At 35.4% G+C, this 16,942-nt stretch overlaps 1 protein-coding gene and 1 pseudogene across 1 annotated transcript in view; both read left to right on the forward strand.

Moving 5' to 3' along the window:
* DPYD (dihydropyrimidine dehydrogenase) overlaps positions 1–16,942 on the forward strand; it is an 850,732-nt gene that overhangs the window by 177,533 nt on the left and 656,257 nt on the right. The window lies entirely within an intron of this gene.
* Positions 12,353–13,408, forward strand: LOC109271897 (60S ribosomal protein L12-like; annotated as a pseudogene).

The raw sequence follows: 16,942 nt of genomic DNA on the forward strand, positions 1-16,942 counted from the left end.
CTATTTAAGGTGGGACACTTGGTCTCAATTACACCAAAATAGTTCATTCTAGACTATGTATGCTTTCTTTGGAACCTGGAGACCATCAGGCCTGTTGCTTCAGTTCTGCTTGATACTGTGTTTTTATTTCTTTTCTTATCCACTGAGCTATCTCAGTTATGTGTGTATGTGTGTGTGTGTGTGTGTGTGTGCATGTGTGTGTGTGTGTAATATGGGTGTGTGTGTATGTAATATAGCTATATGTTTTAAAAATGAAGATGAGCTTCCAATCAAAATTTTACAATATCATTTTATTAAAAATTCTTAAAGGAGTAGTTAAAGTTACTTTTAATTCAGACTAGATTTCTATGCCTCCCCCCCACCCCACTTTTCTTCCAGCTACTGTCTGTCAGGTACCTGTTACTCTAACTCTTCTGAAGACTTGAGATATTCCATGAATATATCTGAATACATCATGTAATTTATTTTTTTAATTTTTCTTCTTGGGAGAAAGAGAGAGAGGATAGGGGAAAAGGGCAGGGGGGAGGGGGGCAAGGGAAAGAGAATCTTAAGCAGGCTCCATGCTCAGTCTGGACTCCGATGTGGGGCTTGATCTCATGACCCTAGGATCATGACCTGAGACGAAATCAAGAGTTGGACACTCAACCACCTGAGCCACCCAGGTGCCCCATATCAGATACTTTTTGTTCCATGCCTTTGGTTCCATGCCTTCCACCTGAATACACACTTGTATTCTGTCAAAGTCATTATTCTTTAAGACCCGATTCAAAAGCCATTTTTCATGAAATACTTAATTGCCTTGATTCTCCCCAATATGAAGTTATTCCTTCCTTTATGCTTGTGAAGCATTTTGTACATTTTTTTTATCATATTGTATACACCCAATAGTTGGGTGTTTAAATATCTGATGCCCAACAATATGGTAATTGTGTGAAATTATAGGTCACATTCTGTTCATCTATGAAATCTTGGTGTTTAGTATGGTTTTTGTCACATGGTAGTTACTTAGAAAATCCCTGATAAATAAACACATTGTTACTACTAAAACAAATGAATTAGTCATTTCTTTTAAGAAAATTTTTTTAATGTACAGAAATCACTTGCATTCTTATACACTAATAATGAAGCAACAGAAAGACAAATAAAGAAAGTGATCCCATTCACAATTGCACCAAGAAGCTTAAAATACCTAGGAATAAACCTAACCAAAGATGTAAAAGATATGTATGCTGAAAACTATAAAAAGCTAATGAAGGAAATTGAAGAAGATATAAAGAAATGGGAAGACATTCCCTGCTCATGGATTGGAAGAATAAATATTGTTAAAATGTCAATACTACCCAAAGCTATCTACACAGTCAATGCAATCCCAATCAAAATTGCACCAGCATTCTTCTCGAAGCTAGAACAAGCAATTCTAAAATTCATATGGAAACACAAAAGGCCCCGAATAGCCAAAGTAATTTTGAAGAAGAAGACCAAAGTGGGAGGCGTCACAATCCCAGACTTTAGACTCTACTACAAAGCTGTAATCATCAACACAGTATGGTATTGGCACAAAAACAGACACATAGACCAATGGAATAGAATAGAAACCCCAGAACTAGACCCACAAACGTATGGCCAACTCATCTTTGACAAAGCAGGAAAGAACATCCAATGGAAAAAAGACAGTCTCTTTAACAAATGGTGTTGGAGAAGTGCAGAGCAACATGCAGAAGGATGAAACTAGACCACTTTCTTACACCATTCACAAAAACAAACTCCAAATGGATAAAGGACCTGAATGTGAGACAGGAAACCATCAAAACCCTAGAGGAGAAAGCAGGAAAAACCTCTTTGACCTCAGCCGCAGCAATTTGTTACTTAACACATCCCCAAAGGCAAGGGAATTAAAAGCAAAAATGAACTATTGGGACCTCATGAAGATAAAAATCTTCTGCACTACAAAGGAAACAATCAACAAAACTAAAAGGCAACTACAAAGGAAACAATCAACAAAACTAAAAGGCAACTGATGGAATGGGAAAAGATATTTGCAAATGACATATCAGACAAAGGGCTAGTATCCAAAATCTATAAAGAGCGCACCAAACTCCACACCCGAACAACTAATAATCCATTGAAGAAATGGGCAGAAAACATGAATAGACACTTCTCTAAAGAAGACATCCAGATGGCCAACAGGCACATGAAAAGATGCTCAACGTCGCTCCTCATCAGGGAAATACAAATCAAAACCACACTCAGATATCAACTCACGCCAGTCAGAGTGGCCAAAATGAAGAAATCAGGAGACTATAGATGCTGGAGAGGATGTGGAGAAACAGGAACCCTCTTGCACTGTTGGTGGGAATGCAAATTGGTGCAGCCACTCTGGAAAGCAGTGTGGAGGTTCCTCAGAAAATTAAAAATAGACCTACCCTATGACCCAGCTATAGCACTGCTAGGAATTTACCCATGGGATACAGGAGTACTGATGCATAGGGGCACTTGTACCCCAATGTTTATAGCAGCACTCTCAACAATAGCCAAATTATGGAAAGAGCCTAAATGTCCATCAACTGACAAATGGATAAAGAAATTGTGGTTTATATACACAATGGAATGCTATGTGGCAATGATAAAGAATGAAATATGGCTTTTTGTAGCAATGTGGATGGAACTGGAGAGTGTTACGCTATGTGAAATGTCATACAGAGAAAGACAGATACCATATGTTTTCACTCTTATGTGGATCCTGAGAAACTTAACAGAAGACCATGGGGGAGGGGTAAAAAAAGAGGTTAGAGAGGGAGAGAGCCAAAGCGTAAGAGACTCTTAAAAACTGAGAACAAACTGAGGGTTGATGGGTGGTGGGAGGGAGAGGAGGGAGGGTGATGGGTATTGAGGAGGTCACCTGTTGGGATGAGCACTGGGTGTTGTATGGAAACCAATTTGACAATAAATTTCATATTAATTTTTTTTAACGTTTATTCATTTTTGAAAGAGAATGCGAGCAGGGGAGGGGCAGAGAATGAGGGAGACACAGAATCTGAAGCAGGCTCCAGGCTCTGAGCTGTCAGCACAGAGCCCAGCACAGGGCTCGAACTCACGAGCCGTGAGATCATGACCTGAGCTGAAGTTGGATGCTTAACTGAGCCACCCAGGTGCCCCAGTCATTTCTTTTCTTAATATCATCTCAGTTTAGCATTATGAGCTTACTACCAATTTATATATGCAAAAGATTGTGGAAGGTGGCAAGACAGTATAAGATTTTGTGTCTTACAAGTATTAATCTAAAACAGAACATTTTTAAAAATCAGTATGGGGGCGCCTGGGTGGCTCAGTCAGTTGAGCGGCCGACTTCGGCTCAGGTCATGATCTCGCGGTCCGTGAGTTTGAGCCCCGCGTCGGGCTCTGTGCTGACAGCTCAGATCCTGGAGCCTGTTTCGGATTCTGTGTCTCCCTCTCTCTCTGACCCTCCCCTGTTCATGCTCTGTCTCTCTCTATCTCAAAAATAAATAAACGTTAAAAAAAAATTAAAAAAAATCAGTATGTAGTGGTTTCTACATAGTATTAAAAACATAATTCATTACTTTTCTTCTAAATATACCAAGGTTAGTGTGGATAAATGCAAATTTCTACTCTGACATTACTTGATGGCTAGAGGGAAAGAAAATATCAGACAGCTATAAGGTTAAGAAGAAGCCATATGGATAAATTTGTTATATTACTTAAGAGTTAATAAGTATAACATTAGAAGCCAAATGGGCATTGAAGATTCAGAAGCCAGGATTGTAGCAATTTTAAGAAGCATAGATTAGAAACATGGAGAGGCAGGACAAGGAATAAAAAATCTTGCCTAACGAGTAGTCAGCATATACTTTGGAATTTTAGGTCCTTAGGAAAGGTTTGTGTCTGTGGGATTTAGTAATGCTGGTTTATAGGTAGGGTAGTAAGTAAACATAACATAATCCGTAAGACTTAGCTCCAGGGAGGCATGCTACACATTTGTGGGGTAGGTATGGACACTAGCAGACAGAATGTACAAGTGAATAAGTGTGTTTTGAATAGCTACTTGTGTTTCAACACTTTATGTATTTCTAATGATTCTAAAATAAGTATTATCTCATTTCGCAAATGGAAAAAGTTAGACAAAGAAAGATTAGATGGCTTATCCAATCCCCATAACCTCCTAGTGGCAGTGACAGGATATAAATCCCTATTTTCTGGCCCACTCAGTATTCTTTTGATTATTTTGTGGTACACTTTCTAGAAAAGGAGCTTGATGTTTCCTTTGCTGGGTGCTAAAATGTCATGATGTAGATAGAAATAAATAGAAATTTCTTATTGTAGTATAGGTAGAGGAGATCAGTTCCTTACACCTAAAAATGGAATTAAATAGCTTTTTTAAGGACTTAATCCAAAATTAAGTCAGACTGCCAAGAAATACAGAGTGGAGAAAAGTGATCCTCATCACTTAATGTAGCTGAACATTTTGGACCCGAACACAGTTGTCAGATACTTTACCATTTTTATTGCTGTGGATTGGATTTTTTTCAAATTCTTCATTTTCCTTTTAAAGTAACAATTTCCACACTGCTAATGAAATTTTAGGAGAGGTATCACTGTAAGTTTCAAACTATGTTCCATTTGTTGAAATATTTTTTCTCATTCAAAAGAAAATGTTCAGAGTTTAAAATTTTGGTGATTCTTCTTTAAAAAAAAATTTAATGTTTATTCATTTTTGAGAGACGGGGAGAGAGAGAGAGAGACAGAGCACCAGGAGGGAAGGAGCAGAGAGAGAAGAAGACACAGATTCTGAAGCCGGCTCTAGGCTCTGACCTGTCTGCACAGAGCCCAAAGCCATGGGCTTTAACCCACAAGCCGCGAGATCATGACTTGAGCTAAAGTCGAATGCTTAACCGACTGAGCCACCCAGGTGCCCCCAAATTTTGGTGATTCTTTATCGAACTTCCCCCCAACTGAAAACTGAAAGTGGTCCTTATTATTGTTTTTTGAAAGATTTTTGCTGTCATAATATCTTAACATTTGAGAAACATATTAAGAGAACATCAGATCATGGTCTTTTTGTACTAGAAGGCACCTAATTGCATACCCATTCCTGAAAGATAAGAAAACTGAGACTAAATCAGGTTAATGCTTTGATCAGAGTTGTATAATTTGTCAGTAACAGAATAGGACCCAGAAAGCACCCTTTGCTCAGTGCTTTTTCAATGTAGAAAGGCAGTTATGAATTAGATTCTTGAATGTGTTTTCCTCTGAGAGTTTATTTTTAAGTATATTTGCTTCATGACTGAATCACTGTGTGATGGGAGATGTCTATAAATGATATAATCAGGGGCAGGTGTTCCTTTTACTTGGGCAGTGTGCATTATGGGAATTTAGTAATGCAGACAACAAAATGTTGAGGTCCAAACTTCCTTCATTTGATAAGGGTATGTGGAAAATGATGATCATTTTTCCCCCTAAAGAGATTACAGAATTTATATCCCTTTGGAATCCACAGTGAAACTTTGAAAATACTACAAATATTTCTTTTGGAAGCAGATGTATGTAATATGCTTGTTTTTCAAATTAGCTGATCATAAATACTTTATATACTGTATTTAGTACTGAATTATAGCTCTCTAAATTACTTTTAAATATATGAAAAGAGGAAAGTCTTAACAAGGCAAAAATATTTCTGTTTGTAGTAATGGGAAGTAAATTACCTTGTAAAAATTTTAATTTTCCCAAGGTAAGAATAATACAAACCCTCAAAATTCAAGCTTGTGCATAGTCCTCTTTTTATTATTATTATTACTCATTTATTTATTCAGCTGACATTTGTTGAGCAGCTGGTATGGCTAGCTGCTGGAAGTACCGGACTAAATCAGCAGTCTCTCTGCCCTTGTCAGACACCCTCCCCCTCACTCTCCTGCTCCAGACACCAGGATCTTCCTTCAAACCCTCCAACCTGCTGAGCCTCCTGCCATCTCATGGCATTTGCACATCTGTTTCCTCTGCCTCCTCCTTTTCTCTTCTCAATCTAGTTGATTTCTACTCATCCTCGAGATGGCAGGAAGAACTTCCAGGATCCCTTAATCCCATTGCTTTATGCTATCACAATTCATCTTTGTTTGCAGAGAAATGTTTGTTTGTTTGTTTGTTTGTTTGTTTAACTCCTAGCTACAAAAAGGAAGTATCTGTGTCTGTTTTAGTAGCTATTATTTTCCCCTGGCCTTGCACCTAACAGGCACTCAAACAATATTTGTTGAATGAATGAATGTCCTCCTGAGACCTGTCAGCTATTTGTGGATGCAGTTAATTAAAAAAAATAATTATATAAAAATGTGAAAATGTGGGGATATGAAGAAGTAAATTAATAACCTTTAAGAAGTGAGGAGGTAATTGAGGAAGGCTTCTCAAGAGGAAATGATACCTGTGTTATATCTTGGAGGATACCCAGGAATTTGTCAGATGAGGTGTATGAGTGAGGAATTATGCATTTTGTATTAAGGGAAAAAGCAAAAACAAAGACAGGAAAACGGAAAGAATATAGTATGTTTAACTAAAAATACTGCTTTTGTATTAGCATTACCAAAATCAATATTGTACTGTCGCCTTATATATAGAACTTTAACAGCACCTCTTCAATAAAAAAGATTTATGCACCCACTATGCTGGGAGAATAGATTAATATCTGACTAGCTTGCAAACCAATTTCTTCTCAGTGGGTTTGTTCTGAGAAGTTCACCTTAAAAAAATGGCAAGATGGGAAGAGGTGGGACATTTCACAGCTTGAATGAAAATGTGGTACATAAGAAAAATGTATTCTCCAAAGTTATTTTTTAAACAAGTTTCTCTTTCTCTTTCTGTATACTTAAAGTTGAAAACTTAGGTGTCTCATCATATGAAATTCATGTATTGGAAGAATATCCATTTTAGGTGTGGGAAATAAAGGAGTCAAAAAGAAGTATACCTCTATCACAGAGTTTCCCTTGACAAAGGGAGATTCATTTGCCTCCCTGACTACTCCCACCATCCTAGGTTCTAATACGTCTTTTCATTGTTGACAAATTAGGTTTGCCTACACTGACTACCCAAATGTGGAATTGGTTACTGAAGCAGTCTCATCAAAACTGTTATTGATGAAGTAAAGAAGAGATCACTTGGAGAAATGAAATAATGAGTACCAAGTCATTGCTAAGTGTAATTCATCATGCTGTGTATCTGTGGACATGCTTGGCTCTGTGGTGTGACTGCTAATTTCATTATAAACCTTATGGATACACTAGCACTTATATCACATATTTTATTCCTCATGATCTCTCCTGGTTATACTTTCTTTTTTCAAAATTATACCACTTCACTTCTGTATTCTACAAGCTCCCTTGAATTGGCTTGGAAGATATTTTTCATTTATGTTTTTCATTTATTGAGCAGCTACTATGAGCATGACATTGTTGTTGGTGCTCTTCATAATTATCTCATTTAATTTTCACAGGAACCACGTGGTAATTATTATTTTACAATTTCACCATAAAACTGTGTTTCCCAGTAGCTACTGAAAAACAGTGCTCATTTATTCCATTGTATTCTCCATTGTTCGTAATCATACATACAATTTACAATGATTTATGTTATTAAGCACTTATAAGGCAGGCACTAAATGTTTTACATATGTGAATTTTTTTAAATCATCCCTATAATGGTATGATGTCTAGCCTATAATTAGCAAGATATAGGAAGAAGTTGGGGGCACAAAGAATTTAAATAATTGTTCTGGCATCACAAAGCTAATAAGGATAGAGCTGGGTTTAAATCCAGAATCCATCACACTACATTTTCTTTTATGGTGTTTTGTGATAAGTACTTAATGGATTGTATATGGGTAAAAGAAGAGAGATCAGTTAAGAGATGATCTGTTTGCGACTGAGGTGAATCCAGAAGTAGTTGGACAGAGAGCTCTGTGCCACTTTCAGTAGATGGTAGTAAATACTTCTAGTCTTTCACATATCTTCCTCAAGTTCTATATTTCTTGGCCTGCCCATAAGAGACACAGACACACGCACGCACACACACACACACACACACACACACACAGAGTCTGAAGAAAAAAAAATTCACTTATTGTATTTTTAGCATTATATTGGTGTTGAAGCTAGAGGAGTGAACAGATGGGGGTACCTCTAAACTTGGGGCAAGTCTGTGTATCTCTCACCTCTCATTACCATATCTTCGCATCATGAGAATGTATATTCATGAGTCTGACTTCTTCACTGTGAGCTTCTTGAAGGCAGAGCCCATGTCTTGTTCATATTGGTATCTTTACCATCTACCTAAATACCTAGCAAATAACAAATGTACTGTACGTATTTGTTGATTGAGGAAGTAGGGAAGGAAGGAAAGAACAAAAGAACGAAGGAAATAATATGTTAAGATTCCACATACCATGAACACATTTAAGTTCTATTACCTTCACTGGAATTCTTCATTCAGCTTTCTTAAATTTAATGGTGCATGTAACATACTATGACAGTATTGTCAGTGTTATAATGAGAAGCATAGTCAATGGAATTTTCCATTTTTACAAAAATATATATTATTTGCCCTTAGCTTTTTTATTTTCCTATTTTTACAGTTTAAATTGTATCAAGCTTTAGGCAGCTAATTTTGATGACTATGTTCAAGGTATTATTTCTGAATTTGTGTCCTTTAGCTTGTAAGCTAATTTTTTTAGAGTAATTTTTTGTAAGAATGTTCTGATAATGATCAGGCCATTTTCACATTAGTTCCTTTACCAAGCAGTGCCATTGCCTGAAATTTTGGTCCACCTTAAGATGTGAATTAAATTGAGAAGATTAAGCATTTATATTCTTATCTGTTTTTTTCCCATATTCATTAATTTCCTGAAAGTTCTGCATATTCTTCATGTGCAATGTCAGCATCAACTCTTAGGCGTAAACTCCTAAGGACTGGAATAATGTCTAAGTTATTTCAGAGAGAACCTCATAGGAAGTAATAGTGGTCTGCACAGCAACTTTAATGGGGACATTTTGGCCTTTACTTTTTTTTTGCTGCAGTATATAATGTTCCAAATGTTGCATAGTGACGTAATTATTTTGGGCTTGGTCATGATTATAGACATCAAATATGTTTTTATTTTATCTGTTATGATTCTATTTGTGATATTATAGAATGTTTCTAATTGCTTTTATTTTGTCTGTCTGGTATTTCTGTTGGAAAGACTGATCTTCCTAATTTCTTGATGGGTAATTTACATATAAGGAAATGCTTTGTAAAGATATCAGGATCTGCAAGTATTATTGCTGAGTACTTTGTGAAGTAAATGAGGAGTTTTGTTAGATTGTTTTTTAAGGCAACCATTTATGGAATATATAGCATAATAATGCTATAACATGCGTGGCTTTTATCTGTTATATCAGAAAATCTTTCTCAGGTTCTCTGGGGCTACTGGCTATCATTACAAGGAGAACTACTAGAGAAATGAAATGATGATGCCTACAGGCTGGGCTTTGGAGAAAGTCAGACCTGGATAAGAGTCCTGAATCTGGATTTCACAAACTGTGAGGCAAGCTCTGACATTATCATATGCTATTAAAATTTTAGAATGAAATAGAAGAGAAAACTGTCAATCACAGACCCTTAGGGTATTTTTATTAACTTCTTAATGATCACCAGGATCACAGAAATAGGAAATAAAATATTTCAAACCTAAAACAGAGAAGGAAATTGTGTACCTTATTGTCTTTATCTTTAAAGTGAGAATTGCAACAGTACCTATCCCATCAGGTTCTTGTAAAGATATAGTGAGTTAATATTTATATCTGCCTCATCGAGTGAATATGAAGATTAAATGAGATAATACTTTTAAAACATGGCATAGCACTAGCATATAGTACTAGCTTTAAATAAATATTTACTCAATAAATTAAACAAAATATAAACCTTTTCCATTATATGTGTGTATTATTTACATAAGTGTGAAGAAAAATTATTAAAAGATATATTTTTTTCCAAACATTAACAGCAGTAACTGGAGTTATTACTAAAATTCTGGCTGCCTTTTTTTATCCAGTTTCAAATTAATCTATTTCCAAGAAAACCAACAACAAAGACAAAGGAACACAACCATTTCTCACTGAAAGAGGAAATAGAAGAGACATCAGGAAAGTGAACCAGCTGTTGCATTCCAATGTGATAATTGCTTTGATAAAGGAACCCACAGGGTATTTTGGGAGATTGGAATGGCAAGAACCAGGGAGCTCCATGAGAAACACCTAAACTGAATTCTGAAGCAGGCTTCAAGTGTGGCTTTTGAGGCAGAGAACATACTGGAATGCTTAGAGGCTGAAAAATGACTTGTGCTCATAGAATCAGAGGGCTCTAGAGTAGGACAAGTGGTATAGCTGGAACTGTAGGAATGAATCAGGTAGGAGCCAAGGCTTAAAGGTCATTTTGTGAAAAATTCTCCTGTAAGCAGAAGAATGTCATGATCTTTAAAAAAATTGTGCTGAATACATTCTTCTTTTACTTAGGATAATCAACATAGATTCCAATTAGGAATGAATATTTAAATTTAAATTTAATTTAAATTAATTGTGTGCAGGCAGGTGTTTACTTTTTGAAAGGGGGAAATGACATCCTTTTTATGGAGGAAAACTTGTAGATAAATTGTGTAGGTTGCACTCATGAAACTGAATAGTTCCAACAGGAAGAAAATCCAGATCTGGCTATTGCTCTCCAAATCTGTTCTTTCAGCACCTGAAATATAGTCGCTGTTGCACTTAGAAAGAAAAAAAAAAAAAAACTAGACAAATCTCTTTTACATGAAGTAAGTCCAGTTTATTTTTAACCGTCTTCAAGTAAGCTTCAGTAAATCCTCCCCTTCACCAGCACAGATCTTAGAACATTGTGGTTTTCTCATAACTTTAAGTTGAATTATTCCTACTGTGCTATAATACCTAGATAGGTAACATGTGGATAAATTTGTTTCTGAATTCTATTATTGGTGAATGATATAGTATTATTTTAAGGCCAAATAGTTTCTTCCACTGTTGTCTTAACTTAATGAGTCCCTTCAGTACTTGTGCTATCACTCACTCACTGTTTATTTGAGGAGACCTAACCCTTTGTTCTGTTAGCTTTTGTGAACCACCAGCTACTCAGAAGTATATTCCATTGTTAAAACTCTTTTTAAAAACTCTTGACTGAATCTTTCAGAAGACTTTTGGAGTTTTCAGGGAAAGGAAAAGAGACTATGGCAGCATCATTGGTTAGTTTTTCCTTGGTCAATTCAAATGACCAAAGTAAAAAAATTAAAATTACACAGGATATTGTGATTTTAGTTGCCAGTGTCAAAGTATGTTAAATTTTAAATTACATGTTATACTTGCTCATTACAAAAAAAAGAACTCAAGCCGTATAACATTGTATAAATGTTAAATCTAAAATACTAGCCCACTGCCCTTAAGTAGGTTTACATATTTACAGATATTATTTTTTCATAGTTAATGTGTCACGTAAATCCAGGAATTGTATCATAATAAATAGCCTATTTTATTTGCTGATTAAACTCTTTGACTTTTTTTTCTATTTTATGTCTTTATTATTAGAAACCAAATAACAGTCTGTTAGTATTACTATTATTGTTATTTCTGAAATTGCCTTCACATAAGTCACAAAATATACAGCTTTTTCAGTTTTGAAACTTACTGATAAGTTGACTTTTAGGGCATCTATGACTAATATATATCACTTTTTTGTTACCTTCATATAGAGGCTTCATTGACATTAAGTTAAACATACAACAGGTGGTTCAAAATTTGAGAAGATAATTTGCACAGCATATGGATATGCTATAAAAAATTATGTCTTTTTTCTAAGAAGCCTGGAAAGATCCTCAATATAAATCAAAGAGTTTATGACACTACTGGGGATATAGTCCAGGTGAAATAAGATTATTGAGTAGTAGGAAAGCTATAATAAAAACTGTCAGTACTGTCACCCAGTTCCCTCTAAGGTCTGTAAAGGATCAAAAGTATATTGAGCATCATCTAACAGCTGCCTAGAATGTGAGGGGAACCACAATTGTGATGAGCAACAGTATGCTGGGTTGGAAAAAATACACATAACTTGTAGTTAAGTTGAAAATGGTAGGTAGGATTATAAAATGTATTGTGAGGCTTGATTTTTTGAAAATGGCTACCTGCTAACTAAACATGTAACTGATTTTATTATGGGTATATGTATTCACATGTATATAAACTTATTCAAATTAAAATGGCATATAAATACAGGTATTTTATTAATTATAAATAGTTACCTAGGGAAAGACCATATTTGTACATAGATAGTATATAGGAAAGTGCTACCCTTCCATGGAGGGTAAGAAGTTCTTTATTGCTACCTTACCATGTGGCAGCAATTGAGAAGAGGAAGGGAGTGCTTTTGGCCTTGGGCTCAGAAGAAGGAAATGTGCAATTGTCTTTTGTCATCCCAAATCCGCTTTCATCAGACACCAGCTGCCTCTACCATGCTGCCTAAGTCCATTCCCAGTGAGGTCAAAGTCATATACCTGAGGTACACTTGTGGGGAAGTCAGTGCCAGGTCTGCCCTTGCCCCGAAGATCTGCTCCATGGTCTGTCTCCAAAAAAGGTTAGTGATGACATTGCCAAGGCAACTGGTGATTTGGAGGATCTGAGGATTACAGTGAAACTGAACATTTAGAACAGAAAGGACCAGATTGAGGTGGTACCTTCTGCCTCTGCCCTGAATTTCAAAGCCATCGAGGAACTGCCAAGAGACAGAAAGAAGCAGAAAAACATTAAGCACAGTGGAAATATCACTTTTGATGATATTGTCAACATTGCCCCACAGATGCAGCACCAGTCTTTAGCCAGAATACTCTCCGGAACCATTAAAGAGATCCTGTGGGCTGCAAGGTTGATGGCAGCCACCCTCACGACATCATAGATGATGTCATTAGTGGTGCTGCACAATGCCCAGCTACTTAAGAACCACAATGGAAAATATTTCAATAAAGGATCATTTGACAGCCAAAAAAAAAAAAACAAAAAACCAGGAAGGGAGAAATATGCCTAACATAGGCATGAAAATATGGAGGTACTAGGAGATGATCTGTGGAGCAGGAATAAAGAAAAGCCTCTTTTATCACATAGATTCTCATATTTACAATTTGCATTCCTTAGATAAATGCTTGGCTATACATCCATAATAAAGATAAGTTACATTTTTAGTAAGGATATAGGCATTTTCAAAAGCACAAACTTCACAGTATATTGTGTAGTCCAACCTGTCATCTTAGAATTTAACTAATTTTTAAGAGGAGATTATTTTTTACCTCATACTATTAGCATGGAACAACAAACCAAAGCCCTAAGAAGAACGGATTCAGTATAAATAGCCTCGGATCACTGATGAGATTGACATGTGTTTTAGGGATTTGATTCCTGAAGAAGTGCAGTGAATAACGAGTTTTCCATAAACATGTAGGAGCAACTCCATATGGGCCAACTGCTAGCATAGATACTGAGAACCAAAGATGAATTATAGTCTCTGCCCTGGATGAATCTGTAGTCTTTTTGTTTTATTTTGTCTTGTTTTTGGATTGCATTAGGTAGAAGTTTCTTTTCCCCTCATTCCTTTCATTCATTCTCTCACTCCACATTATTGGTACTTAAAATGTATATGATCCATGGTAGCTGCTGTGTGTCTTACAGAGAACAACAAATATGCATCCAGAACTTGCTTTTGATAGTAAGCTCTGGTATACTCATATCTACACATGGTAAAATCCCAGTTGTGCTCCTACTCTAGCATAAGTATCTCTGTCAAAGAAGGCTTCTCTGATTCTCCTGAGATAGAAATAATTTCTCTTCCTTTTGAAAACTCATGAGAAAATGAAGACTTTAAGCATATATTTATGTTTGTCAGATATCCATTCTGTTTACTGTCTATAAATAGCAGTAAAACATTGTGCTGTGATTCTTAAGCAACTCCTTCCACTTTAGAGAAAGTACCATATAACTTTCAGAGCATTTTAATGATTATAAGAAAGCCTGTTAAGTAACTAAAGAAGTACATATTATTAATGTGAATATATAATTTAAAAATTTATAATAAATTTCTGAAGTACAAATTATTCTCTGCGTTTGCATGTGAGAAAGCTGATGCCCAGAGAATTTAAGTCATTTGCCTAAAGTCTTAAAACCAATAAAGTGAAGTCAGTAATTAAATATGGGCACTCAAGCACCAGAGCCTTCTCTCTTCACCTGTGTGCTATGCTTTCTCAGTGAGTACATTTAAAGGCTTTGGAGAAGCAAGCACATTTGAGCACTTAGTTAACATTACAATTTACATAAGTCTGTGTGTGTGTGTGTGTGTGTGTGTGTGTGTGTGTGTGTGTGTATACACATATACATATTCAGTCTTATTTTTGCTGGCTGTTTTTAGAATAGCCACATTTTACAAGGAACTCTAACCTAGGTACATGGCTTATCACTATGTCATTACTGCAAGACAGAGAAAGCTCTTTATCTTCTTCTTGAATATAGCATCTTCCTTAGTCTCCTTAAGTATTCTCAATCCCCACCATCTTTAAGATGGATAAAGAATGGTTTCCTAAGAGAGTGTTGCCAAGAAGACCATCCCTTCAGGACATAAAGCAGAGCTTTTATCAATGATATTCTCTGTTTTTCTTAATTATTAAAGTCTGCCTCTATAGACTGCAAGTGACTGGGATCAAATTATATTAGAGATTTTAATATCTAGATGTCTCCTAGGCAGAAAAACATTAAATAAATATTTTTATGTTTGTTTTATATTCAACTTTAACTGTTTCTATATTATTGATATATAAAAAACATGAATGTGTAATATTAATTAATAGTTGCAGTAACTTATATTTTATTCCATTTCAACAATTTCAACAATAGTTGGTAGGTATGATGCTCTACTCTTTGAATAAATTGGTAACAGAGAGAAATTGGAAATGGGGGTGCTCTTCCCGTGCTACTACAACCTTTAGTGATCCCATTCTCCCCCGTAATTCTTAGCGTAATTATCATCAGTACCATACATTTGGCAAATACATTTTGTTTTCTTTACACATTATGATACTGTTGTTTGGTAATGTTATTTAAATCTTGTCTTATTGTTTAGTATTTCTATTTCTAATATTTTAAAGCCCCAGTAGATTCTGAAAGCCTTGAGGACTGACTCCCCTTCCTTTAGTTAGACTTGTTTCTCTTTTCATACCCACTTGGTTTTATCTTCTGTATGTAGCAGTGGTGTGTTTATTTTCTTTCAGCGACTCTTCCTACAGTTATTCAGGTACACTGATTCCACCCCATCCTTTTTTCCACCTGTGTGTGACACAAAAACTGATTTTCAATTTCCATCTTCTCTTGTAAGAAAGAGAAAAATCTAAGTTTAAACTGCTCTTAAGAGCAGCATCCTCAAAGACTTATGATGATACTCTCTTTGTGTAGTAAAATAGGAAAATGTGTTTAAAAATTTTTCAGAAGGTTGTATGCACTAAGTTTTTATGGAACTATTTTATTTGCTTGTAGGATAAGATATACATGAATTTGTGGCTTCTTCTGCTCTTGAGGTTTTTTAGCATACTGAATTAAAAAAAAAAATATGTTCGAAAAGTATCTTTCTAATAGAAGTGGCTATACCAAAGTTATTAAAATTTAATAAAATTAGCTTCCTAAATTTAGGAATTAGTGCCTCAATGACTACTAAGGTTATATAAGCCTTTGAAACCATGTGAGATTGTAAAACCCTAATGTTTTCCTCTTGACTTGAGAAACTTCTTGAAACCTTTTACTTTTTTTTCCTTAAACTAAAATTGGACTCCAAGAGAGAGGATACTGTAGCCTTTTTCTAGCTGTGACATCTTAACTGCTTTTTTCTGTCTTCAAATTACTCTGGCAAGGAGGCAGTGATGTTGCAAAGAGATAAGGTCAGTAGAACATCATCTTTTAAAATTCTAACCTGTCTTCATACGTGAATGGGATAGTCCTGAGTGTAAGATGGTAAATGCATTTTAGTAGTTTCCTCAACTGCCTTGGCCACTGGTTTCCTTATGCTTCTGGGAGATTTCTGGAGCCTCAATACTCTCATCTATGAAGTGGAAATAAAAGCCATCTTATTAATTTTTAAGAATCAGTCATATATGAAGATCAAAAATGAGTATCAAAATTTAACTGAAGGCCTTCCTTTTAATTAAAAATATACAAAAAATGTAAAAGACATTTTTTAGCCACTCATATCTGAGAAAACCAGTAATTCTCTGATATAGACTACAGAAAGATTGTAGAAGAGTTTTTAACTATGTTTTATCACTAGACTCATGATCATGATAATCCAACAAGATATTTTGAGTATCGGTCCTATGAATTGTGTTCTGTTCTAAATCTTGCTTGTTTTGAACTGTCTTAAAACACCTATAAATGAATGGTAATTTCTAGAGGATAAATAGCTCTAGTTAAAAATTATGTTTTAATATTACCTACAAATTATGTAATTATTAAAAGTCTAAAACATGAATATCACTGGTTCAGCATCACCAAGACAGATTGGTGCACAACTTAAAAAGTTCAGTTACCTTTAACAATGTTGCTATACCTTCCCAGCCAGCTGACTGTAGAAGCTGGGCCAAGATATATATTAGGAATATTCAAAGTTAGTTCCAAATATCCCTGAGCTAGTAAGAATCTGTTGTGTAATTAGAGAAGCAGAGTTAGGAAACATATAGGAGAGGCTATTAATTGAATATTGAGAGATGTAAAGAGAATATTTGGAATCTGAGAATTGCTCTTGACTGTTTCATATATCAGAACATTGAATTGGTCTCATTATGTTTTAAAGATATCAACCATCTTTCTTGGGTCTTTTCATTGTG

The sequence above is a fragment of the Panthera pardus genome, unplaced genomic scaffold (assembly GCF_024362965.1).
Source record: "Panthera pardus isolate Hobbes unplaced genomic scaffold, ASM2436296v1 HiC_scaffold_11, whole genome shotgun sequence".
NCBI classification, from domain to species: domain Eukaryota; kingdom Metazoa; phylum Chordata; class Mammalia; order Carnivora; family Felidae; genus Panthera; species Panthera pardus.